Below are 25,261 nucleotides of genomic sequence, written 5' to 3'. Positions count from 1 at the left end.
AGACCCTGAAAAAGAAAAAGATCAATTATTAGTACTAAGCTATAGCATAGTTGTTTTGTCGTTAAATAATTTATATATTACTTACTTGAATTTGAAGTTCGTTCCTCCATGTCGACTCAAAAGGGACCCTGAAAAAGAAAAAGATCAATTATTAGTACTAAGCTATAGCATAGTTGTTTTTTCGTTAAATAATTTATACATTACTTATTTGAATTTGAAGTTTGTTCTCCCATGTCGACTCAAAAGGGACCCTGAAAATGAAAAAGATCAATTATTAGTACTAAGCTATTGCTTAGTTGTTTTTTCGCTAAATAATTTATAAATTACTTACTTGAATTTGAATTTATTGAGGAAAAAAGTAAGTTTGTTCCTCCATGTCGACTCAAAAGGGACCCTGAAAAAGAAAAAGATCAATTATTAGTACTAAGCTATAGCATAGTTGTTTTTTCGTTTAAAAAATTTACATATTACTTACTTGAATTTGAAGTTTGTTCCTCCATGTCGACTCAAAAGGGACCCTGAAAAAGAAAAAGATCAATTATTAGTACTATGCTATAGCATAGTTGTTTTTTCGTTAAATAATTTATAAATTACTTACTTGAATTTGAAGTTTGTTCCTCCATGTCGACTCAAAAGGGACCCTGAAAAAGAAAAAGATCAATTATTAGTACTAAGCTATAGCATAGTTGTTTTTTCGTTAAATAATTTATAAATTACTTACTTGAATTTGAAGTTTGTTCCTCCTTGTCGACTCAAAAGGGACCCTGAAAAAGAAAAAGATCAATTATTAGTACTAAGCTATAGCATAGTTGTTTTTTCGTTAAATAATTTATAAATTACTTACTTGAATTTGAAGTTTGTTCCTCCATGTCTACTCAAAAGGGACCCTGAAAATGAAAAAGATCAATTATTAGTACTAAGCTATTGCTTAGTTGTTTTTTCGTTAAATAATTTATAAATTACTTACTTGAATTTGAATTTATGGAGGAAAAAAGTAAGTTTGTTCCTCCATGTCGACTCAAAAGGGACCCTGAAAAAGAAAAAGATCAATTATTAGTACTAAGCTATAGCATAGTTGTTTTTTCGTTTAAAAAATTTACATATTACTTACTTGAATTTGAAGTTTGTTCCTCCATGTTGACTCAAAAGGGACCATGAAAAAGAAAAAGATCAATTATTAGTACTAAGCTATAGCATAGTTGTTTTCTCGTTAAATAATTTATAAATTACTTACTTGAATTTGAAGTTTGTTCCTCCATGTCGACTCAAAAGGGACCCTGAAAAAGAAAAAGATCAATTATTAGTACTAAGCTATAGCATAGTTGTTTTTTCGTTAAATAATTTATAAATTACTTACTTGAATTTGAAGTTTGTTCCTCCATGTCGACTCAAAAGGGACCCTGAAAAAGAAAAAGATCAATGATTAGTACTAAGCTATAGCATAGTTATTTTTTCGTTTAAATAATTTATAAATTATTTACTTGAATTTGAAGTTTGTTCCTCCATGTCGACTCAAAAGGGACCCTGAAAAAGAAAAATATCAATTATTAGTACTTAGGTATAGCATAGTTGTTTTTTCGTTAAATAATTTACATATTACTTACTTGTATTTGAAGTTTGTTCCTCCACGTAGACTCAAAAAGGACCCTGAAATAGAAAAAGATCAATTATTAGTACTAAGCTATAGCATAGTTGTTTTTTCGTTCAATAATTTACATATTACTTACTTGAATTTGAAGTTTGTTCCTCCATGTCGACTTAAAAGGGACCCTGAAAAAGAAAAAGATCAATTATTAGTACTAAGCTATAGCATAGTTATTTTTTCGTTAAATAATTTATAAATTGCTTACTTGAATTTGAAGTTTGTTCCTCCATGTCGACTCAAAAGGGACCCTGAAAAAGAAAAATATCAATTATTAGTACTTAGCTATAGCATAGTTGTTTTTTCGTTAAATAATTTACATATTACTTACTTGAATTTGAAGTTTGTTCCTCCATGTAGACTCAAAAAGGACCCTGAAAAAGAAAAAGATCAATTATTAATACTAAGCTATAGCACAGTTGTTTTTTCGTTAAATAATTTATAAATTACTTACTTGAATTTGAAGTTTGTTCCTCCATGTCGACTCAAAAGGGACCTTGAAAAAGACAAAGATCAGTTATTACTAGTAAGCTATAGCATAGTTGTTTTTTCGTTAAATAATTTATAAATTATTTACTTGAATTTGAAGTTTTTTCCTCCATGTCGACTCAAAACTGACCCTGAAAAAGAAAAAGATCAATTATTACTAGTAAGCTATAGCATAGTTGTTTTTTCGTTAAATAATTTATAAATTATTTACTTGAATTTGAAGTTTGTTCCTCCATGTCGACTCAAAAGAGACCCTGAAAAAGAAAAAGATCAATTATTAGTACTAATCTATAGCATAGTTGTTTTTTCGTTAAATAATTTGTAGATTACTTACTTGAATTTGAAGTTTGTTCCTCCATGTCGACTCAAAAGGGACCCTGAAAATAAAACAGATCAATTATTAGTACTAAGCTATAGCATAGTGGTTTTTTCGTTAAATAATTTACATATTACTTACTTGAATTTGAAGTTTGTTCCTCCATGTCGACTCAAAAGGGACCCTGAAAAAGAAAAAGATCAATTATTAGTACTAAGCTATAGCATAGTTGTTTTTTCGTTAAATAATTTATAAATTATTTACTTGAATTTGAAGTTTGTTTCTCCATGTCGACTCAAAAGGGACCCTGAAAAAGAAAAAGATCAAAGAAAAAAGAAAAAGAAAAATATCAATTATTAGTACTAAGCTATAGCATAGTTGTTTTTTCGGTAAATAATTTAAAAATTATTTACTTGAATCTGAAGTTTGTTCCTCCATGTCGACTCAAAAGGGACCCTGAAAATGAAAAAGATCAATTATTAGTACTTAGCTACAGCATAGTTGTTTTTTCGTTAAATAATTTACATATTACTTACTTGAATTTGAAGTTTGTTCCTCCATGTAGACTCAAAAAGGACCCTGAAAAAAGAAAAAGATCAAATATTAATACTAAGCTGTAGCATAGTTGTTTTTTCGTTAAATAATTTATAAATTACTTACTTGAATTTGAAGTTTGTTCCTCCATGTCGACTCAAAAGGGACCCTGAAAAAGAAAAAGATCAATTATTAGTACTAAGCTAGTTGTTTTTTCTTTAAATAATTTATAAATTATTTACTTGAATTTGAAATTTGTTCCTCCATGTCGACTCAAAAGGGACCCTGAAAAAGAAAAAGATCAATTATTAGTACTAAGCTATAGCATAGTTGTTTTTTCGTTAAATAATTTACATATTACTTACTTGAATTTGAAGTTTGTTCCTCCATGTCGACTCAAAAGGGACCCTGAAAAAGAAAAAGATCTATTATTAGTACTAAGCTATAGCATAGTTCTTTTTTCGTTAAATAATTTATAAATTACTTACTTGAATTTGAAGTTTGTTCCTCCATGTCGACTCAAAAGGGACCCTGAAAAAGAAAAATATCAATTATTAGTACTTAGGTATAGCATAGTTGTTTTTTCGTTAAATAATTTACATATCACTTACTTGTATTTGAAGTTTGTTCCTCCACGTAGACTCAAAAAGGACCCTGAAAAAGAAAAAGATCAATTATTAGTACTAAGCTATAGCATAGTTGTTTTTTCGTTAAATAATTTATAAATTACTTACTTGAATTTGAAGTTTGTTCCTCCATGTCGACTAAAAAGAGACCCTGAAAAAGAAAAAGATCAATTATTAGTACTAAGCTATAGCATAGTTGTTTTTTCGTTAAATAATTTATATATTACTTACTTGAATTTGAAGTTCGTTCCTCCATGTCGACTCAAAAGGGACCCTGAAAAAGAAAAAGATCAATTATTAGTACTAAGCTATAGCATAGTTGTTTTTTCGTTAAATAATTTATAAATTACTTACTTGAATTTGAAGTTTGTTCCTCCATGTCGACTCAAAAGGGACCCTGAAAATGAAAAAGATCAATTATTAGTACTAAGCTATTGCTTAGTTGTTTTTTCGTTAAATAATTTATAAATTACTTACTTGAATTTGAATTTATGGAGGAAAAAAGTAAGTTTGTTCCTCCATGTCGACTCAAAAGGGACCCTGAAAAAGAAAAAGATCAATTATTAGTACTAAGCTATAGCATAGTTGTTTTTTCGTTTAAAAAATTTACATATTACTTACTTGAATTTGAAGTTTGTTCCTCCATGTCGACTCAAAAGGGACCCTGAAAAAGAAAAAGATCAATTATTAGTACTATGCTATAGCACAGTTGTTTTTTCGTTAAATAATTTATAAATTACTTACTTGAATTTGAAGTTTGTTCCTCCATGTCGACTCAAAAGGGACCCTGAAAAAGAAAAAGATCAATTATTAGTACTAAGCTATAGCATAGTTGTTTTTTTGTTAAATAATTTATAAATTACTTACTTGAATTTGAAGTTTGTTCCTCCTTGTCGACTCAAAAGGGACCCTGAAAAAGAAAAAGATCAATTATTAGTACTAAGCTATAGCATAGTTGTTTTTTCGTTAAATAATTTATACATTACTTATTTGAATTTGAAGTTTGTTCCTCCATGTCGACTCAAAAGGGACCCTGAAAATGAAAAAGATCAATTATTAGTACTAAGCTATTGCTTAGTTGTTTTTTCGTTAAATAATTTATAAATTACTTACTTGAATTTGAATTTATGGAGGAAAAAAGTAAGTTTGTTCCTCCATGTCGACTCAAAAGGGACCCTGAAAAAGAAAAAGATCAATTATTAGTACTAAGCTATAGCATAGTTGTTTTTTCGTTTAAAAAATTTACATATTACTTACTTGAATTTGAAGTTTGTTCCTCCATGTCGACTCAAAAGGGACCCTGAAAAAGAAAAAGATCAATTATTAGTACTAAGCTATAGCATAGTTGTTTTCTCGTTAAATAATTTATAAATTACTTACTTGAATTTGAAGTTTGTTCCTCCATGTCGACTCAAAAGGGACCCTGAAAAAGAAAAAGATCAATTATTAGTACTAAGCTATAGCATAGTTGTTTTTTCGTTAAATAATTTATAAATTACTTACTTGAATTTGAAGTTTGTTCCTCCATGTCGACTCAAAAGGGACCCTGAAAAAGAAAAAGATCAATTATTAGTACTAAGCTATAGCATAGTTATTTTTTCGTTTAAATAATTTATAAATTATTTACTTGAATTTGAAGTTTGTTCCTCCATGTCGACTCAAAAGGGACCCTGAAAAAGAAAAATATCAATTATTAGTACTTAGGTATAGCATAGTTGATTTTTCGTTAAATAATTTACATATTACTTACTTGTATTTGAAGTTTGATTCTCCACGTAGACTCAAAAAGGACCCTGAAAAAGAAAAAGATCAATTATTAGTACTAAGCTATAGCATAGTTGTTTTTTCGTTCAATAATTTACATATTACTTACTTGAATTTGAAGTTTGTTCCTCCATGTCGACTTCAAAGGGACCCTGAAAAAGAAAAAGATCAATTATTAGTGCTAAGCTATAGCATAGTTATTTTTTCGTTAAATAATTTATAAATTACTTACTTGAATTTGAAGTTTGTTCCTCCATGTCGACTCAAAAGGGACCCTGAAAAAGAAAAATATCAATTATTAGTACTTAGGTATAGCATAGTTGTTTTTTCGTTAAATAATTTACATATTACTTACTTGAATTTGAAGTTTGTTCCTCCATGTAGACTCAAAAAGGACCCTGAAAAAGAAAAAGATCAATTATTAATACTAAGCTATAGCACAGTTGTTTTTTCGTTAAATAATTTATAAATTACTTACTTGAATTTGAAGTTTGTTCCTCCATGTCGACTCAAAAGGGACCTTGAAAAAGACAAAGATCAGTTATTACTAGTAAGCTATAGCATAGTTGTTTTTTCGTTAAATAATTTATAAATTATTTACTTGAATTTGAAGTTTGTTCCTCCATGTCGACTCAAAAGGGACCTTGAAAAAGAAAAAGATCAATTATTACTAGTAACCTATAGCATAGTTGTTTTTTCGTTAAATAATTTATAAATTATTTACTTGAATTTGAAGTTTGTTCCTCCACGTAGACTCAAAAGAGACCCTGAAAAAGAAAAAGATCAATTATTAGTACTAATCTATAGCATAGTTGTTTTTTCGTTAAATAATTTATAAATTATTTACTTGAATTTGAAGTTTGTTCCTCCATGTCGACTCAAAAGGGACCCTGAAAATGAAAAAGATCAATTATTAGTACTTAGCTATAGCATAGTGGTTTTTTCGTTAAATAATTTACATATTACTTACTTGAATTTGAAGTTTGTTCCTCCATGTCGACTCAAAAGGGACCCTGAAAAAGAAAAAGATCAATTATTAGTACTAAGCTATAGCATAGTTGTTTTTTCGTTAAATAATTTATAAATTATTTACTTGAATTTGAAGTTTGTTTCTCTATGTCGACTCAAAAGGGACCCTGAAAAAGAAAAAGATCAAAGAAAAAAGAAAAAGAAAAATATCAATTATTAGTACTAAGCTATAGCATAGTTGTTTTTTCGGTAAATAATTTAAAAATTATTTACTTGAATCTGAAGTTTGTTCCTCCATGTCGACTCAAAAGGGACCCTGAAAATGAAAAAGATCAATTATTAGTACTTAGCTACAGCATAGTTGTTTTTTCGTTAAATAATTTACATATTACTTACTTGAATTTGAAGTTTGTTCCTCCATGTAGACTCAAAAAGGACCCTGAAAAAAGAAAAAGATCAAATATTAATACTAAGCTGTAGCATAGTTGTTTTTTCGTTAAATAATTTATAAATTACTTACTTGAATTTGAAGTTTGTTCCTCCATGTCGACTCAAAAGGGACCCTGAAAAAGAAAAAGATCAATTATTAGTACTAAGCTAGTTGTTTTTTCTTTAAATAATTTATAAATTATTTACTTGAATTTGAAATTTGTTCCTCCATGTCGACTCAAAAGGGACCCTGAAAAAGAAAAAGATCAATTATTAGTACTAAGCTATAGCATAGCTGTTTTTTCGTTAAATAATTTACATATTACTTACTTGAATTTGAAGTGTGTTCCTCCATGTCGACTCAAAAGGGATCCTGAAAAAGAAAAAGATCTATTATTAGTACTAAGCTATAGCATAATTCTTTTTTCGTTAAATAATTTATAAATTACTTACTTGAATTTGAAGTTTTCAGGGACCCTGAAAAAGAAAAAGATCAATTATTAGTACTAAGCTATAGCATAGTTGTTTTTTCGTTAAATAATTTATAAATTATTTACTTGAATTTCAAGTTTGTTCCTCCATGTCGACTCAAAAGGGACGCTGAAAAAGAAAAAGATCAATTATTACTAGTAAGCTATAGCATAGTTGTTTTTTCGTTAAATAATTTACATATTACTTACTTGAATTTGAAGTTTGTTCCTCCATGTCGACTCAAAAGGGACCCTGAAAAAGAAAAAGATCAATTATTAGTACTAAGCTATAGCATAGTTATTTTTTCGTTAAATAATTTATAAATTACTTAGTTGAATTGAAGTTTGTTCCTCCATGTCGACTCAAAAGGGACCCTGAAAAAGAAAAAGATCAATTATTAGTACTAAGCTATAGCATAGTTGTTTTTTCGTTAAATAATTTATAAATTACTTACTTGAATTTGAAGTTTGTTCCTCCTTGTCGACTCAAATGGGACCCTGAAAAAGAAAAAGATCAATTATTAGTACTAAGCTATAGCATAGTTGTTTTTTCTTTAAATAATTTGTAAATTACTTACTTGAATTTGAAGTTTGTTCCTCCTTGTTGACTCAAAAGGGACCCTGAAAAAGAAAAAGATCAATTGTTAGTACTAAGCTATAGCATAGTTGTTTTTTCGTTAAATGATTTATAAATTACTTACTTGAATTTGAAGTTTGTTCCTCCATGTCGACTCAAAAGGGACCCTGAAAAAGAAAAAGATCAATTATTAGTACTAAGCTATATTATAGTTGTTTTTTCGTTAAATAATTTATAAATTACTTACTTGAATTTGAAGTTTGTTCCTCCATGTCGACTCAAAAGGGACCCTGAAAAAGAAAAAGATCCATTATTAGTACTAAGCTATAGCATTGTTGTTTTTTCGTTAAATAATTTATAAATTACTTACTTGAATTTGAAGTTTGTTCCTCCATGTCGACTCAAAAGGGACCCTGAAAATGAAAAAGATCAATTATTAGTACTAAGCTATAGCATAGTTGTTTTTTCGTTAAATAACTTATAAATTACTTACTTGAATTTGAAGTTCGTTCCTCCATGTCGACTCAAAAGGGACACTGAAAAATTAAAACATCAATTATTAGTACTGAGCTATAGCATAGTTGTTTTTTCGTTAAATAATTTATAAATTACTTACTTGAATTCGAAGTTTGTTCCTCCATGTCGACTCAAAAGGGACCCTGAAAAAGAAAAAGATCAATTATTAGTACTAAGCTATATTATAGTTGTTTTTTCGTTAAATAATTTATAAATTACTTACTTGAATTTGAAGTTTGTTCCTCCATGTCGACTCAAAAGGGACCCTGAAAAAGAAAAAGATCCATTATTAGTACTAAGCTATAGCATAGTTGTTTTTTCGTTAAATAATTTATAAATTACTTACTTGAATTTGAAGTTTGTTCCTCCATGTCGACTCAAAAGGGACCCTGAAAAAGAAAAAGATCAATTATTAGTACTAAGCTATATTATAGTTGTTTTTTCGTTAAATAATTTATAAATTACTTACTTGAATTTGAAGTTTGTTCCTCCATGTCGACTCAAAAGGGACCCTGAAAAAGAAAAAGATCCATTATTAGTACTAAGCTATAGCATAGTTGTTTTTTCGTTAAATGATTTCTAAATTACTTACTTGAATTTGAAGTTTGTTCCTCCATGTCGACTCAAAAGGGACCCTGAAAAAGAAAAAGATTAATTATTAGCACTAAGCTATAGCATTGTTGTTTTTTCTTTAAATAATTTATAAATTACTTACTTGAATTTGAAGTTCGTTCCTCCATGTCGACTCAAAAGGGACCCTGAAAATGAAAAAGATCAATTATTAGTACTAAGCTATAGCATAGTTGTTTTTTCGTTAAATAACTTATAAATTACTTGCTTGAATTTGAAGTTCGTTCCTCCATGTCGACTCAAAAGGGACCCTGAAAAATTAAAACATCAATTATTAGTACTGAGCTATAGCATAGTTGTTTTTTCGTTAAATAATTTATAAATTACTTACTTGAATTCGAAGTTTGTTCCTCCATGTCGACTCAAAAGGGACCCTGAAAATGAAAAGGATCAATTATTAGTACTAAGCTATAGCATAGTTGTTTTTTCGTTAAATAATTTATAAATTACTTACTTGAATTTGAAGTTTGTTCCTCCATGTCGACTCAAAAGGGACCCTGAAAAAGAAAATGATCAATTATTAGTACTAAGCTATAGCATAGTTGTTTTTCGTTAAATAATTTACATATTACTTACTTGAATTTGAAGTTTGTTCCTCCTTGTCGACTCAAAAGAGACCCTGAAAAAGAAAATGATCAGTTATTAGTACTAAGCTATAGCATAGTTGTTTTTTCGTTAAATAATTTACGTATTTCTTACTTGAATTTGAAGTTTGTTCCTCCATGTCGACTCAAAAGGGACCCTGAAAAAGAACAATTATTAGTACTAAGCTATAGCATAGTTGTTTTTTTTAAATTATTTATAAATTACTGACTTGAAATTGAAGTTTTCTCCTCCATTTTGACTTAAAAGGGAACATGAAATAGAGAAAAATCAATTATTAATCGTAATCTAAGCACTGGTGTTTTTTCTTTAAGTAATATGAATTTTTGCTTGAAATTGAAGTCGCTTTTTCTATGTTGGCTCAAAAGGAAACCTGAAAAAGAGGAATAACAAATATCAGTCCTAAGCCAAAGTACAGTTGTTTGTTTTATCATAGATTTATAAATCACTTACTTGAAATTGAATTTTCTTCCTCCATATTTGCTCAAAAGAAAACCAGCCAAAAAGGTATATAGAATATTAGTTATGTATTAAAGCATGATCGGTTTTTATGTAATAAACAACTAACACCTTATTTTTAGCCCTTTATTTTTACTGTAAGTAAATATGACGATATTGTTTTAATTGTATCTAACTATTACCTCTTTCTTCAGTGAACTTTGAAGAACTAAGATGACCTACACACTGTATCTATGATATATATATATCTTTTTGTGTTTATGACGTCATCTTCTTTTACGAACACAAAATGTTAAGAGTACATGACGTCATACATTTTTGTTGAAAGTGTTGATGTGATTACCTCGTGATATCTTTTTTTTTTAATGTGACGTCACCCATAGTTCTTACAAAAATTTATAAGCTTATGTGCTCAACAGAGAATATTATAAAAAGAAATATCAAATATTCGTCTTAAAGTAAAGGAAAATTGTTTTTTTCATAGTTCATGTGCTATTAGTTCTGTGCTAAAACTTAGTCTTTAGCTAAATCAATTTTTCCCAACTAATTTTTAAATTGCTTCCTTGAACTTGAAATTTCTTCTTCCATATATACTCAAAAGAAAATAATAATAAGAAGATTGTCTCTTCTCTTTTTGTTTTGATCTAAAGTGGCTCTTTTTTTGTGTAATATAACCAAATGTAAAGAACAAGCACAAGTATATTTAATTTATATCTCAGCTTAGGGTATGTATGTAATTTTATAATTTTGCTGGGTAATATTAGGTGGCAGTGCTTTTATTATGTTTTTTTTTTCCAGCGACTGATGAGTTGCGAATCGGTTTCGAAACCCACAAAGCCTGGAAGTTGCAAAAATCTTGATGCCAATAGATTATGGCACTGCAGTAAAAAAGGTAAATGGGAGAAAAGGCATTATAGTGGTTACACAGGAAACTTTTTTTTTTATTATCAAATTTGCTTTAGGCCAGATCATAGATGGTTTTGGGAAGGGAGGTTTTGGGTCGGAGGAGTAATTTGCCCTTGGCATAGAAACTCTAGAGGTTCAAAATTCCAAAAGAGTAATCTAACGGTTATAAATATTCTGTTTTTTTCAAAATTTTTGGGTTGGGTTTGATCATTTGTTGTAACGTCTATTATTTGTCTCTTTGCATTGTCTACGTATATTAGATTTGGTTTATTTTAGATTTCTTACATTGTCAAATCCCATTTATTATATAGATTTTCCCCCTACATATTAGTTTTAATATTTCTGTTAAGATTTCATTTGAAAAGTTTTTTAAATAGACAGATAAAAGTCATCGTTTTTCAAAAATAACTAAATGCATATAAACTAATTTTACATTTTTTTGTCCCCCCCCTTGGTAATTCGACAAGATAAAGTCTTAGGCTATACTCTAAGAAAAATGTATGCTATTCTTTTCCAACTTGGCTTCATTTGGCATTAATAACTTACTGGTGACAGAAAACTAGGTCAGAAAGAATCTGTAGCCTAAACCATGCAATGGGAAATATGACTTTTTATGACACTTGGTATTAACCAAGTGACATATAGCAATCGCAAATTCTGTCGGTCTGTCTGTCGGTCCCGGTTTTGCTACTTTAGGCACGTCCAGGTAAGCTAGGACGATGAAATTTGGCAAACATATCAGGGACCAGACCAGATTAAATTAGAAATAGTCGTTTTCCCGATTTGACCATCTGGGGAAGAGTGGGGTGCCGGTTAAAATACTTCAGCTCTTATTTTAAATCCCGACCGGATCTGGTGACATTGGGGGGGGGGGGGATGGGAGGGGGAAACCTAAAACTTTGAAAACGCTTAGAGTGGAGGGATCGGGATGAAACTTGGTGGGAAAAATAATCACAAGTCCTAGATACATCATTGGCATAACCGAAATGGATCCGCTCTCTTTGGGGTAGTTGGGGGAGGGGTTAATTAAAGTTTAAAGTTTAAAGTTTTAAGTAAATACTTAAAATGAAGTATTTTTAACTTATGAGCGGGTGATGGGATCTTAATGAAGTTTGATGTTTGAAATGATATTGTGTCTTAGAGCTCTTATTTTAAATCCCGACCGGATCTGATGACATTGGGGGGAGTTGGAGGGGGGAAACCTAAAATCTTGGAAAACACTTAGAGTGTAGGGATCGGGATAAAACTTGATGGGAAAAAAAGCACAAGTCCCAGATACATGATTGACATAATCGGAAAGGATCCGCTCTCTTTGGGGTAGTTGGGGGGGGGGGTGCGGTGTAATTCTGAAAAATTAGAAAAAAATGAGGTATTTTTAACTTACGAACGGGTGATTGGATCTCAATGAAATTTATTGTTTAGAAGGATATCGTCTCTTAGAGCTCTTATATTAAATCCCGACCGGATCTGCTGACATGGTGGGGGGATTTGGGAGGGGGAAACCTAAAACTTGGAAAACACTTAAAGTGGAGGGATCGGGATGAAACTTGGTGGGAAAAATAAACACAAGTCCTAGATAAATGATTGACATAAACAGAACGGATCCGCTCTCTTTGGTTTAGTTGGGGGGGGGGGGGTTATTTCTGAAAAATTAGAAAAAATGGGGCATTTTTAAGTTACGAACGGGTGATCGGATCTCAATGAAATTTGATATTTCGAAGGATATCGTGTCTCAGAGCTCTTATTTTAAATCTCGACCGGATCTGGTGACATTGGGGGGGGCTGGGAGGGGGAAACCTAAAACTTTGAAAACGCTTAGAGTGGAGGGATCGGGATGAAACTTGGTGGGAAAAATAATCACAAGTCCTAGATACATGATTGACATAACCGGAACGGATCCGCTCTCTTTGGGGTAGTTGGGGGAGGGGTTAATTCGGAAAAAATATAAAAAATGAAGTATTTTTAACTTATGAGCGGGTGATGGGATCTTAATGAAGTTTGATGTTTGGAATGATATTGTGTCTCAGAGCTCTTATTTTAATTCCCGACCGGATCTGATGACATTGGGGGAGTTGGAGGGGGGAAACCTATAATCTTGGAAAACACTTAGAGTGGAGGGATCGGGATGAAACTTGATGGGAAAAATAAGCACGAGTCCCAGATACATGATTGACATAATTGGAACGGATCCGCTCTCTTTGGGGTAGTTAGGGGGGGTGCGGGGTAATTCTGAAAAATTAGAAAAAATTAAGTATTTTTAACTTACGAACGGGTTATCGGATCTCAATGAAATTTTATGTTTAGAAGGATATCGTGCCTTAGAGCTCTTATTTTAAATCCCCACCGTATCTGGTGACATTGAGGGGGATTTGGGAGGGGGAAACCTAAAACTTGAAAACACTTAGAGTGGAGGGATCGGGATGAAACTTGGTGGGAAAAATAAACACAAGTCCTAGATACATGATTGATATAAACGGAACGGATCCGCTCTCTTTGGGGTAGTTGGGGGGGGGGTTATTTCTGAAAAATTAGAAAAAAATGAGGTTTTTTTAACTTACGAACGGGTGATCGGATCTCAATGAAATTTGATATTTAGAAGAATATCGTGTTTCAGAGCTCTTATTTTAAATCCCGACCGGATCCGGTGGCATTGGGGGGGAGTTGGGAGGGGGAAACCTAAAACTTTGAAAACGCTTAGAGTGGAGGGATCGGGATGAAACTTGGTGGGAAAAATAATCACAAGTCCTAGATACATGATTGACATAACCGGAACGGATCTGCTCTCTTTGGGGTAGTTGGGGGAGGGGTTAATTCTGAATAATAAGAAAAAATTACGTATTTTTAACTTACGAAGGAGTGATCGGATCTTCATGAAACTTCATATTTAGAAGGACCTCGTAACTCAGATTTCTTATTTTAAATCTCAACTGGACCAAGCGTAATTGGGGGGGGGCGGCAGTTGGGGGACCGGAAATCTTAGAAAATACTTAAAGCGGTGAGATCAGGATGAAATTGGATGGGAAGAATAGAAAGCTGTCTAAGATACATGACTGACATAACCGGACCGGATCGGCTCTCTTTGGTGGAATTGGGGGGGGGGGTAATTTTGAAAATTGAGGTATTTGTAACTTACGAAAGGGTGACCAGATCTTAATGAAATTTGATATTTAGAAGGATCTTGTGCTTTAAAGTTCTAATTTTAAATTCCGACCAGATCCTGTGACATTGGGGGGAGTTGGAGGTGGAAACTGGAATTCTAGGAAACATGAAAATTGAGGTATTTTTATCTTACGAATAGATGATCGGATCTTAAAAAAATTTGATTTTTAGAAGGATTTCATGTCTCAGAGCTATTATTCCAAATCCCGACCAGATCTTTTGACATTGGGGGGAGTTGGAGGGGGAAATCTTGGAAAAACACTTGGAGTGGAGAAATCGGATGAAGCTTGGTGGATAGAATAAACAAATGTCCTTGATACGTGATTGACAGAATCGTACTAGATTCGCTCTCTTTGGAGGAGTTGGGGGAGGGGTTCAGTGATTTGGCGAGTTTGGTGCTTCTGGACGAGTTAGGACGATGAAAATTGGTAGGCGTGTCAGGGAGCTGCACAATTTGACTTGATAAAGTCGTTTTCCCAGATTCGACCATCTGGGGGCTAAAGGGAGAGGAAAAATTAGAAAAATTAGGTATCTATAACTTACGAGTGGGTGATCGGACCTTAATGAATTCTGATATTTAGAAGGACATCATGACTCAGAGCTCTTATTTTAAATCCTGACCGGCATTAAACCTCTTATTTTCCTTTTTAAATCAATCTATTGATTCATAGAATTTTGTTAGAGCTCATACCATATGATCTCTTGGCTCTTAGCTCTTCTCGCCTCGTCACAAGTGCCATTTGAGCTCTTAGCTCTTGTTTATCTTTCTTATCAAGTACTTGTCTTAGGTGAGTAAAACTTGGTGGAATGGATCAAGAACCTAATACTATGCCCTGGGTGGTCTTTTTAAGTATCTATCTAAATGGTGTGGGTCGAGTATCCGACTATACATAATATACACTACGAAGTCAATGAAATAAAGATATGGGGGCAAGTGGCTCCAGGTCGCGAAGTACATCTAACATAATAGGTTTTACCGTTGGTTGATTCTACTTTCAGGTTTATTGTTGTTCTCCATGGTTTTTTATATTTGGTTTTTCTTTTTTTAGCAGTTTTTGCAATCTCGTTTTTTTTTTTTTCAATCTTCGTGCTGCATCAAAGATGGATTAGCAAAGGTGTTTGGCGAGGTATCAACACTTGTTTTACTGAAGGGAAGTTCATTTTATTATTTTATTGGATTCCTAAGTATGATGTCCTTCGGAATCTAAAAAGAGCAATAAAATGAACTTCCCGTCAGTAAAACTAGTTTTGATACCTTGCCAAGTGTCGAAAATCTTGTAAAAACTTGTTTTGAAAGCATCTATGATTTTGATGCCGCGTATTTCCTGTCTATGGTGCAGTTGATTAAAAATAAGATTCAGATTCGAGCATGCGTTTTCTAAGTCGATTTTTTCAAAGTTTTTACCTACCTAGATCGTTTTTATCGTTTTGACTCAGACTCGAGGATGGATTTTCAAAGTCGAATTTTTTCAAAGTTCGTGATCTATCTAGATAGTTTTCCGCTGCAGAAACAGATCATTGTCTTATTGAACGAATAATAATCACTGGCGAAGGTCGTTTCCTTGGTATAGAAATCATTAATGTAATTATCTGCTGCAATGTGTAGCATTTAATGTGAAGCAATTATGAATCAAAGACTTACTTTCTAGCTATCAAACACGAAAAGATAGTAAGGAGGATGGTGGGGCAAATGAATTTTACCAAAGCTATTGGGTATCTGGATTGTTGTTATACACACGAAAAATGTAGTATTTTCATAAATTGCCGAAAAGAATGAAGGGCAACTAGTCCCCCTAACAGACCCAACTTGCATCTGATCAAAATTTTGAGATAACCATTTTAGCCAAAATAGTGGAAAGGTCCTTTTACTATGCCTTTGGAGATGCCATTGATCCCAATAGTTCCTGAAGAAAGGGCCGTAAGTTATGCAAAATACGCATGTTTTTTGGGGAAGCTGAGGGAATTTTTCGTGGGAGAAAAGTTTCCTGGGGAATGAAAAGGGATTTCTTGTCTTGGTCTGATAAGGGGTTAGATATTAAATAAAAACGGGCTTTGTTTACTTAAAGTAAGGAACAACATTAACACTTAAAATCAACAGAAATTATTCTTCGTATGGGGTGGGGTTGGCTGCCCCTTCCTCAATCCCCCTTTTTTAAGCTAGTTTCACTTTTGGTCAAAAGGTCGCACTTTTTGCGTATGAGGAGTGGGGTGTGGTGCCTCTTCATCAATCCTCCTTTTTTAGGCTAGTTCGACTTTTGGTCATAAAAGAGAGACTGCTCAAACCAAGGGCCTTGTATTTTTGGATAACAATAAGATTTTAGCGTAAAGACCGGGGATTGAGGTATGGGTAGACTCTCCCATATTTTGGTAGTTTTATCTAGATCCCAAGTCCTCCTCACTTACTTTGAAGCGAATATTAGCTGCTCTGCTAACGCTGACAGGGGTATCAAGAAGAGGACTCTTCGCTCATGTCGCCTTGTTTTGCTAAAATTACCATTTTCTGTGCCAAAAAAGAATTGAGAAGATGTTATTCTCTATATAGATATATATCCAAAGTTTGGGCAAAAACTTCACCTTCAAAAAAACAAGCACAAGATAGAAATCAACTTAGGATATCCAAACTTAGGATAGATAGGAAAATAAATAATTTTGATATCCAGAAAACTAGAATTTTGACTTTTTTCTGCTCTATATAATATAATATATAACTTGCATGTAAAGAAAAAAATTCTTAGAAAAGCTATCGATAAAAGGTTTCTGAGTAATTAGACGATTTTGAGCTCTCCACAAGGATGTTTAAGCCTTGTATATCCTATCTCTCTCATAGTTGTCTTCTCTACTATGACTTCAAGACCTTGTAGACCTTATACATAACCCTGTAGGAAATCTGTGTTATTATGTCTCTTATTTTGATCATCTTGTTTCTTTTTTTCCATTTCGAACCTCGCCTTACGAGACCTTCCTTTTGCTCGCGATCTGTCTTGAAATGAAGAGGATATCTTTTGTTTTTAGTGAAATTGGCCGTCTGTTCCACTGCAGTAACTGATGAACCTGCCCTGCATGAATTTCTCTCTATTTCATCCACGATTCTATTATTGGAGTCTGTAGGTTTTTATCCTGTTTTACCCTCACTTGCGCTTTTATTGCTTGTTCTATTACCATCGTGAGACAAGACGACTCGTCATCTTCTTGAAAGTACATTTCAAGTAAAACTTAACAAAATCTAGCTTTATCGAACCTAAGAACCCCCCCCCCCCTAACCTACCCACCCAACTCAACCCTATCTTAGCCTAGCCTAACTAAACTCATCCGCCTAACCCCATTTTAACCTAGCCTAACCTAACAAAACCTAGCTTTACTAGGCCTAGCCATAAATATAAAAAAAAAACACCCACCCTATCCTAACCTACCCTACCCACTCAAAATAGCCCAATCTAACTAGCCTAATTTACCCAACAGCAAAAGACCCACATCAGCACCCCAACCCCGTTCTAACCTAACCCCATCATAGCCTAACCACCCGTCGAACCCCGCTCTATCTTAACCTTTCAAATCCCAGCCTAACCTTAAAACTACTATTGGTTAACCTAATCTAACTTAACTTAGCTTAAGTAAACCTAGCCAAGCCTATCCACTCACAATACTCTATTCTAACCTAGCCTAACCTACCTACCCACTAAAGACCAACCCACCAACACCCCAACTCCGTCCTAACATAACCCCATCTTAGCCTAACCACCCGCCCAACCCCGTCCTAATTTAACCCATCTCAGCCTAGCTTAAAAACACTACTACTACTTAACCTAATCAAACAGTTCGTGGTAACGAACTGTGGTAAGGAGCGACCCGCCTCAACAGTAACCAAAACTTTAAAAAACGGAATTTTGATACCAATAGCTGTATTGTATCAAGTTCTGTCTTACCCATCAAAAGTTACGAGCCTGAGAAAATTCGCCTTATTTTAGAAAATAGGGGGAAACACCCCCTAAAAGTCATAGAATCTTGAGGAAAATCATACCATCAGATTTAGCGCATCAGGAAACCATACTGTAGAAATTTCAAGCTCCTATCTTTTTACTGTTTTAAAAAGTAAAGTTGAGAGAAAGTGTCAAACTTTAGCGTAAGGAGCAGGGCGTTTAGGAGGGACCAGTCCCTTTCATATATGAAGTAATTTCTGTTCGTTTTAAGTTTTAATGTCGCTCCTTACTTTCAGTTAAAAAAACTTGTTTTTTTTTTAATCTAACTTAACCTAGCTTTACTAAACATAGCCTAACTAAACCTAGCCTTAGTAAACCTAACATAAACTAACCAGCCACCCAATCCCATCCTAACCTAGATTTAGCCCATCCTAGCATAACCTAGACCCACCTAACCTAAAAGCTTCAACCCCATCTTATTCTAACCACTCGCCCAACCTCGTCCTAACTTAACCTATCCTATTCCCGCCAAACTTAACAACTACTTCTAGTTAACTTAATTTAACTTAACCTAGCCCAACCTATCCTAACTAAAACTTGCCTTACTAAGCCTAACCTACCCTTCCTACCCAACCCCATTCTAACGTAGCCTTACCCCGTACTAACCTAGCCTACTATAGTATTGCCTAACCTAAAAACACACCCGCCCTGTCCCATCTTAACCCAGCCTACCCACCTGAAAAACCTAGCTTGACGGAACCTACAAACGGTTTTGCAAGTTTGGTTTCTTGAAAGCACATTTTCGATCCGATGGCATTTTAGAGGATTTCAGGCCATATTTTAGTTACTGTGTGCCGTGATCATCATTTACTTAGAGTTAAGATTTTTTCTTCTATTTCCCTTCTTTCATCTTCATATTCATACAGTCTTTTTAAAAGTTGCTCGAGATATGATTTATTTTTGTTGTACTGCCTAATATTTTCCTTTGCTTCTTCATTCGATTTTGCTCCTTTTCTCAACTTTTCTCCTCTACTAGATAATGGTTTTCTCTCTCCACTAGATGGTTTTTTTTCGGTTAGCTGCTTGTCACAATCAGCTATTTTTTCCTGAATAAAATACAAGTTGTTCAAAAGTTTATCAAGATGTGCTTTATCTTTACGAATATTTGAAGAGCTTTTATTTTCCATATTTATTTCTAGTAAGGGTCTACTTTGCCGACAATCTTTGTATATATCTGCATCGTCAAGTGTGCTAATACTGTCTAATACTGCTAATTCCTCTTCTGAGCTGCTATCAGATAAGTGCTTATCATATCTTCTACCATGCTTTTTCGTTTTCGCTTGTTCTGGGAACAAGTCGCTTTTCATCTGAGCTTTTTTGGGCTGAAAACTAGAATTCTCATTTTCAGCACCATTAGTGGGATTATTGTGGACTCTATTTTCCATATTTATTTCTAATAAGGGTCCACTTTGTAGACAATCATTGTCTTTATCTGCATCGTCAAGTGTGCCAATACTGTCCAATGCTGCTAGTTCCCCTTCTGAGCTACTATCAGATAAGTGGAGTTCATGATACCTTCTACCATGCGTTTTTATGTTTGCTTCTTCTGGGAACAAGTCGGTTTTCATCTGAGCTTTTTTGGGCTGAAAACTAGCATTCTCATTTTCAGCGCCATTAGTGGGATTATTGTGGACTCTATTTTCCATATTTATTTCTAATAAGGGTCCACTTTGTAGACAATCATTGTCTTTATCTGCATCGTCAAGTGTGCCAATACTGTCCAATGCTGCTAGTTCCCCTTCTGAGCTACTATCAGATAAGTGGAGTTCATGATACCTACCATGCCTTTTTATGTTTGCTTCTTCTGGGAACAAGTCGGTTTTCATCTGAGCTTTTTTGGGCTGAAAACTAGAATTCTCATTTTCAGCACCATTAGTGGGATTATTGTGGACTCTATTTTCCATATTTTTTTCTAATAAGGGTCCACTTTGCAGACTATCATTGTCTATAGTTGCATCGTCAAGTGTGCCAATGCTGTCTAATACTGCTAGGTCCCATTCTGAGGTACTATCAGATAAGTGGTGTTTATCATGTCTTCTCCCATGCTTTTCCATTTTCGCTTCTTCTGGGAACAAGTTACTTTTTGTCTGACCTTTTTTAGGCTGAAAACTAGAATTTTCATTTCCAGCACCATTAGTGTGATTATTGCGGGCTCTATTAATCGACTCCACAGCTTCTTTACCCAGTTTCTTATCCTCAATATTGCTTTTATTTATCATGGAGGAAACTGAATAATCTTCAATTTTTGGATTCTTCAAGTTGTGTTCTTGCCGTTGTTTTTCTTTCACAGGTAGTTTTCGTTTCTGTCGACTATTATGATCCACCGGATCAGTTTTAGTGTTAGTGTCAGATCGCCGTTGTTTTTCTTTCGTGGAAGAAGCTGAATAGTCTTCAATTTTTGGCTTCTTTAAGTTGTGATCCTGCTGTTGATTTTCTTTCGCATGTAGTTTTTGTTTCTGTTGACGTTTAGGATCTACCAGTTCAGTTTCAGTTAACCGAAACTGTGAAATTGAAGAAGTGTCCCCTTCAATTTTTTGTTTCTTATAAGTACACTTTTCCTGTTGTTTTTCTTTCGTGGAAGAAGATGAAAAATCTTCATTTTTTTGTTTCTTTAAGGTACGTTTTTTTCGTTGTTTTTCTTTCACAGGTATTTTTCGTGTCTGTCGACTCTCAGTTCTATCAGTCGACGAGTCACTATCAGATAAGTGGAGTTTACAGTTTCTTCTACCACTCACTTTTACTTTCGCTTTTTCTGGAAGCAACTTGCTTTTCATATTACCTTTTTTATGATGAAAACTGGAACTCTCTTTTGATAATGCTTCTGGATTTCCAGCACCAATAGTGGGGCTATTGTAGACTTTGTTACTGGATTTTCCAGGTTCTTTAATATCTTTCGAAGAGCTAGCTTCATCATCACTATCGCTTTCGCTTGAAGACAAAAAAGATGTGTAATTCTTTACTATTTCGAGAATCATTTTTTATCACCGGTTTTGCAATAGTTTGAAATTCAAACTATCCTTATGCACAGACAATGAAAATGTATATCACACAAAGATTTTAAATATTAATCAAATCAATTTTCAATTGTTTTAATTTAATTTGATTACTACTAAAATCCTTTTGCACTTATAAAATATGTATAATCAAAACACTAAGAAAGTTTTTCTTGTATTATATGGTTTTTACAAAAATACTTTGTCATTCGATATTTATTTACGTAATATCTTGTTTTGCAGGTAATTTCTGTTTAAATTTGACGTTTAATCTTAAAATGTCGAAACTTAGACTTTACTTTTCGACCTTACTGATAATATTTTCACGCTAAATTCAACATGGCTTAGAGCCCTATCTAGAACACAAGTTTTACAGTTCTATCAAAAATATCAAGAATGCTCAATTGTCCTCGTATATTATATATGATACCAAATATAGAATGCGGGTGTTTGGTTTAAATTTCAACTTAGGTGTTTACTGTAATATTAAAGAAGAACGCGCCATTGTGTTTTATGTCTATTTTTGTATCATATCCAGGATTATCCTAGGTTTGAGGAATCAGAAGCTCCCATTTTTAGACTATTACTCCTGCCTCAATTTTCTCTGGTGACTGTGTGAATTTTATGATGTCATTTTTTTAGATATAATGATTTGAGTTTTAATATAAATTTGTGTTTGCAACCTATAATGTTTTTGCATTTGTGTTTGCAACCTATAATGTTTGACGTCATTTTTCGTCCGTATATGCATCATTTTTTAAATACCATGTTTTTAAAACTTACAAAAACCACTTGAAAACTACCCATGCAAGAAATTATTTTCCTTATTATTCGGAAACAAGGAAAATTTCTATTGAAAGAGTTTGTATTTCTTGTAAATACTGCCTTAAACATTTAGCACATTTATAATGTTCGGTAGATACCAAACGAGGCATTATATTAGCGAGTAGAGCTTATCAACCTAACAGTAGTCTTTTCCATCCCAATGCTTATGATTTAAATATTTCTATGGAAGTACTGATGAAACTGCAGGAAATAAATTCATAGCATCCACTGGCAGATGAACTATTGGGAACCTTCGTCACATTGGCCCCCCTCGCAAAATTTTTCTCATTGGCACCCTTGTTACATTGTCCCTCCCCCAAGATTTGCCCTAGATCTGCCCCTGATCTAGTATCACAACGTCAATCTGATCCAAGTGCTACATAACTTTAACATAAATTTTAACCCCTTTGATTTGGATTTTAAGGGTGGTTGCACGTTTAAAAACAAAACAATTCCTGAACTTTCAAATCCACAATCAGCAGTACTATAAGCTGTCGTCGAACCCTCTCAAACACAAACCATCAGGGTAAACTTATATATGCAAAATAATCCGTTCTGACGCAGAAGTGCAGTGCAACGAAATGATGAGCATAAATATAGAAGGGCTTGAATGTCACAAAGTGCTGATAATTGATATTTCAAAGATTATTTCCAAGAAGTTTTGAAAATTTTCCACGGCCATATTGGTTTATTTGAGGGCTCATTTGAAATCTAGTTATAATATATATTGCCTTCGGTGATTAAGAAAAGATAACATTGTAAAGATAATAAAGTGTAACTTTTCACAAAAAACTGCAGATATGATATGATTTCATAATTAAATTAATTATGTTAACTGACTTCCTAAAATGTAGTCAAGCACACTTTTTAATGACATCATATTTGAGAGATTACAACCATAAGTGGCGTTAAATTAGAACTTAAGTCATGATATAACTGATACATTTCGATATTTTACTTTAAAAAGTGGCTTGGGTAAGAGTGATGATAACGTGGTTTGTTCTTTACTAAGTTTTAGCTAGGAAAACACGTATAGGTTTTTCTTGTATGTGGTATTTTTGAAATTTACCGGACAAGAATAGAAGCTTCAGTAAAGCTCTTCTGTCGGTTGAATAAAGCGTGTGTTCATAACGTACCACGCGGAATAATAAAGAGGTTTGATGACTCAGGCATGTCCCAATTATTAATCGAAGAGTAAAATTTTGTTTGAAAAATTCTTTCCCCTTCTTAAGACTACACTGTTCTTCTCTTAAAACTTTATCGACAGCGTCCACAAGTCTAAAGCGTATCATCATACTTAGTAATTTGCATCCTATAGAAACCAAGCTAATGCATCTATAAATACCACATTCACTCTTATTATCTTTGGTATAAAATAGTTTAATTAACGTTTTCCTAAAATGAACGTAAACAGCGTCATTATGATTTAAGACGAACAGAAATTATTCTGTATACGAGGGGTCTACTCTTTCCTCAACCATATGCTCACTTCGCTTGTATTTTTCTTTTTGTTTCAATTAATTTTAATAAACTTTTAGACAAAAGAAATTTTCAAAGATAAGTAAAGAGCTTCATTAAACCAAAGACGAGCAGAAATTAGTCAAATAGTACTTGAAGTGTAAATTTACCATAAATCACATTCAATAAATAAAGAAAACCAAAACGACAAATAAAAAGCGTAATAGTAAAATGCAATAAATAGTAAAGAGCCTAAGTAAAGAGCAATGTGTGCACAATGTGTTATTAATAATTTTTTTTAGACCAGGGTTCTTTGTATAGAAAGAATTGTCATAGAAAGTCTAAAAAGGAATCATTCGATTGAAAACTGAAAGTTCTAGTGCTCTTTTTAATAGTCAAAAGTGATTGGAGGGCAACCATCCCCTGCCCCATCCAAGCCCATAATTTCCCTTAACACATCCAATCTAAAAGCAAGTTGCTTCCAGAAGAAGCGAAGGTAAAAGTTAATGGCAGAAGAGGTTACAAACTCCACTATCTGATAGTGACTCTGAAAGTGAACTGGTGGATCTTAAAAGTCGACAAAACGAAAACTGCTTTTGAAAGAAAAACAACGTAAAGACCGTACCTTAAAGAAACAAAAAACTAAAGATTTGTCATCTTTTCCCACGAAAGAAAAACAACGGCAAAAGCGTACTTTTAAGAAACAAAAAATTGAAGAAGGCACTTACATTGACGAGTCATCTTCCACGATAGAATATTAAACTAGCAATAAAAGGGCTAGTGAGAATAAGAAACTGGACAAAAAAAATGTAGCCCTATTAATAGAGTCTACAATAATCTCACTAATGGTGCTGATAACGAAGAAACTTTATCTAAAAAAGTTTCTAGTTTTCAGCCCAAGAAAATCTGATGAAAAGTGTGTTATTTCCAGAAGGAGAGAAAGCAAGAGTAAACTCAAGAAGATATAACAAACTCCACTTTCCTGATAGTGACTCTGAAAGTGAACTGGTGGATCCTAAACGTAGACAAAAGCGAAAACTACCTGTGAAAGAAAAACAACGACAAGAACGTACCTTAAAAAAATATCTAAAGATCTAAATATATAAATATCAAAAGTAAAACAATGAAAAAAGCGTATTCTTAAGAAACCAAAAATTGAAAAGCGCAGTTGTATTGACGAGTCATCTTCTACGGAAGAATATAGAATTAGCAATAAAAGCGCTAGCGAGAATAAAAACTATACAAAGAAGCTGCGGACCCCACTAATAGAGTCAACAATAATCCCACTAATAGCGCTGAAAATCAAGATACTTTAACACAAAAAAGTTCTAGTTTTCAACCTAAGAAAGGTCAGATGAAAAGCGGGTTGCTTCCATAAGAAGCGAAGGTAAAAGTTAATGGTAAACGAGATTACAAACTCCACTTATCTGATAGTGACTCTGAAACTAAACTGGTGGATCCTAAACATCGACAGAAACGAAAACTACCTGTGAAAGAAAATCAATGGCAGGATCATCAAACAGTTCGTGGTAACGAACTGCAGTAAGGAGCGACCTGGCTCAATAGTAACCGAAACTCTAAAGAATGGAATTTCGATACTAATAGTAACATCAAAAGAATTGTATTTTTATGCTGATTTTAAATATATAAATTTCATCAAGTTTAGTCTTACCTATCAAAAGCTACGAGCCTGAGAAAATTTCCCTTATTTTAGAAAATAGGGGAAATACCCCTTAAATGTCACAGAATCTTAACGAAAATAACACCATCAGATTCAGTGTATCAGAGAACCCTACTGTATAAGTTTCAATTTCCTATCTACTAAAATGTGGAATTTTGGATTTTTTTTTTCCAGAAGACAGATGACGGATGCGTGTTTATTTGTTTGATTTTTTCTTTTCCCCAGGGCTCATCGTATC

General features: G+C 33.0%; 1 long non-coding RNA gene across 3 annotated transcripts in view; it reads left to right on the top strand.

Annotated features, from left to right (window-relative positions):
• The window catches only part of LOC136032139 (uncharacterized), a 171,088-nt gene that overhangs the window by 129,492 nt on the left and 16,335 nt on the right, over positions 1–25,261 (top strand). For all 3 annotated transcript variants that reach the window (XR_010618663.1, XR_010618662.1, XR_010618661.1), the window contains exon 5: positions 10,823–10,916. This is a non-coding gene — a long non-coding RNA (uncharacterized LOC136032139). The remainder of the gene's footprint in view (positions 1–10,822; positions 10,917–25,261) is intronic.

Source organism: Artemia franciscana, chromosome 10 (genome assembly GCF_032884065.1).
Source record: "Artemia franciscana chromosome 10, ASM3288406v1, whole genome shotgun sequence".
In the NCBI taxonomy this organism is placed as follows: Eukaryota; Metazoa; Arthropoda; class Branchiopoda; order Anostraca; family Artemiidae; genus Artemia; species Artemia franciscana.
Note: the sequence above shows the minus strand (reverse complement) of the source record. Positions and strands in the feature narration are given on the sequence as shown.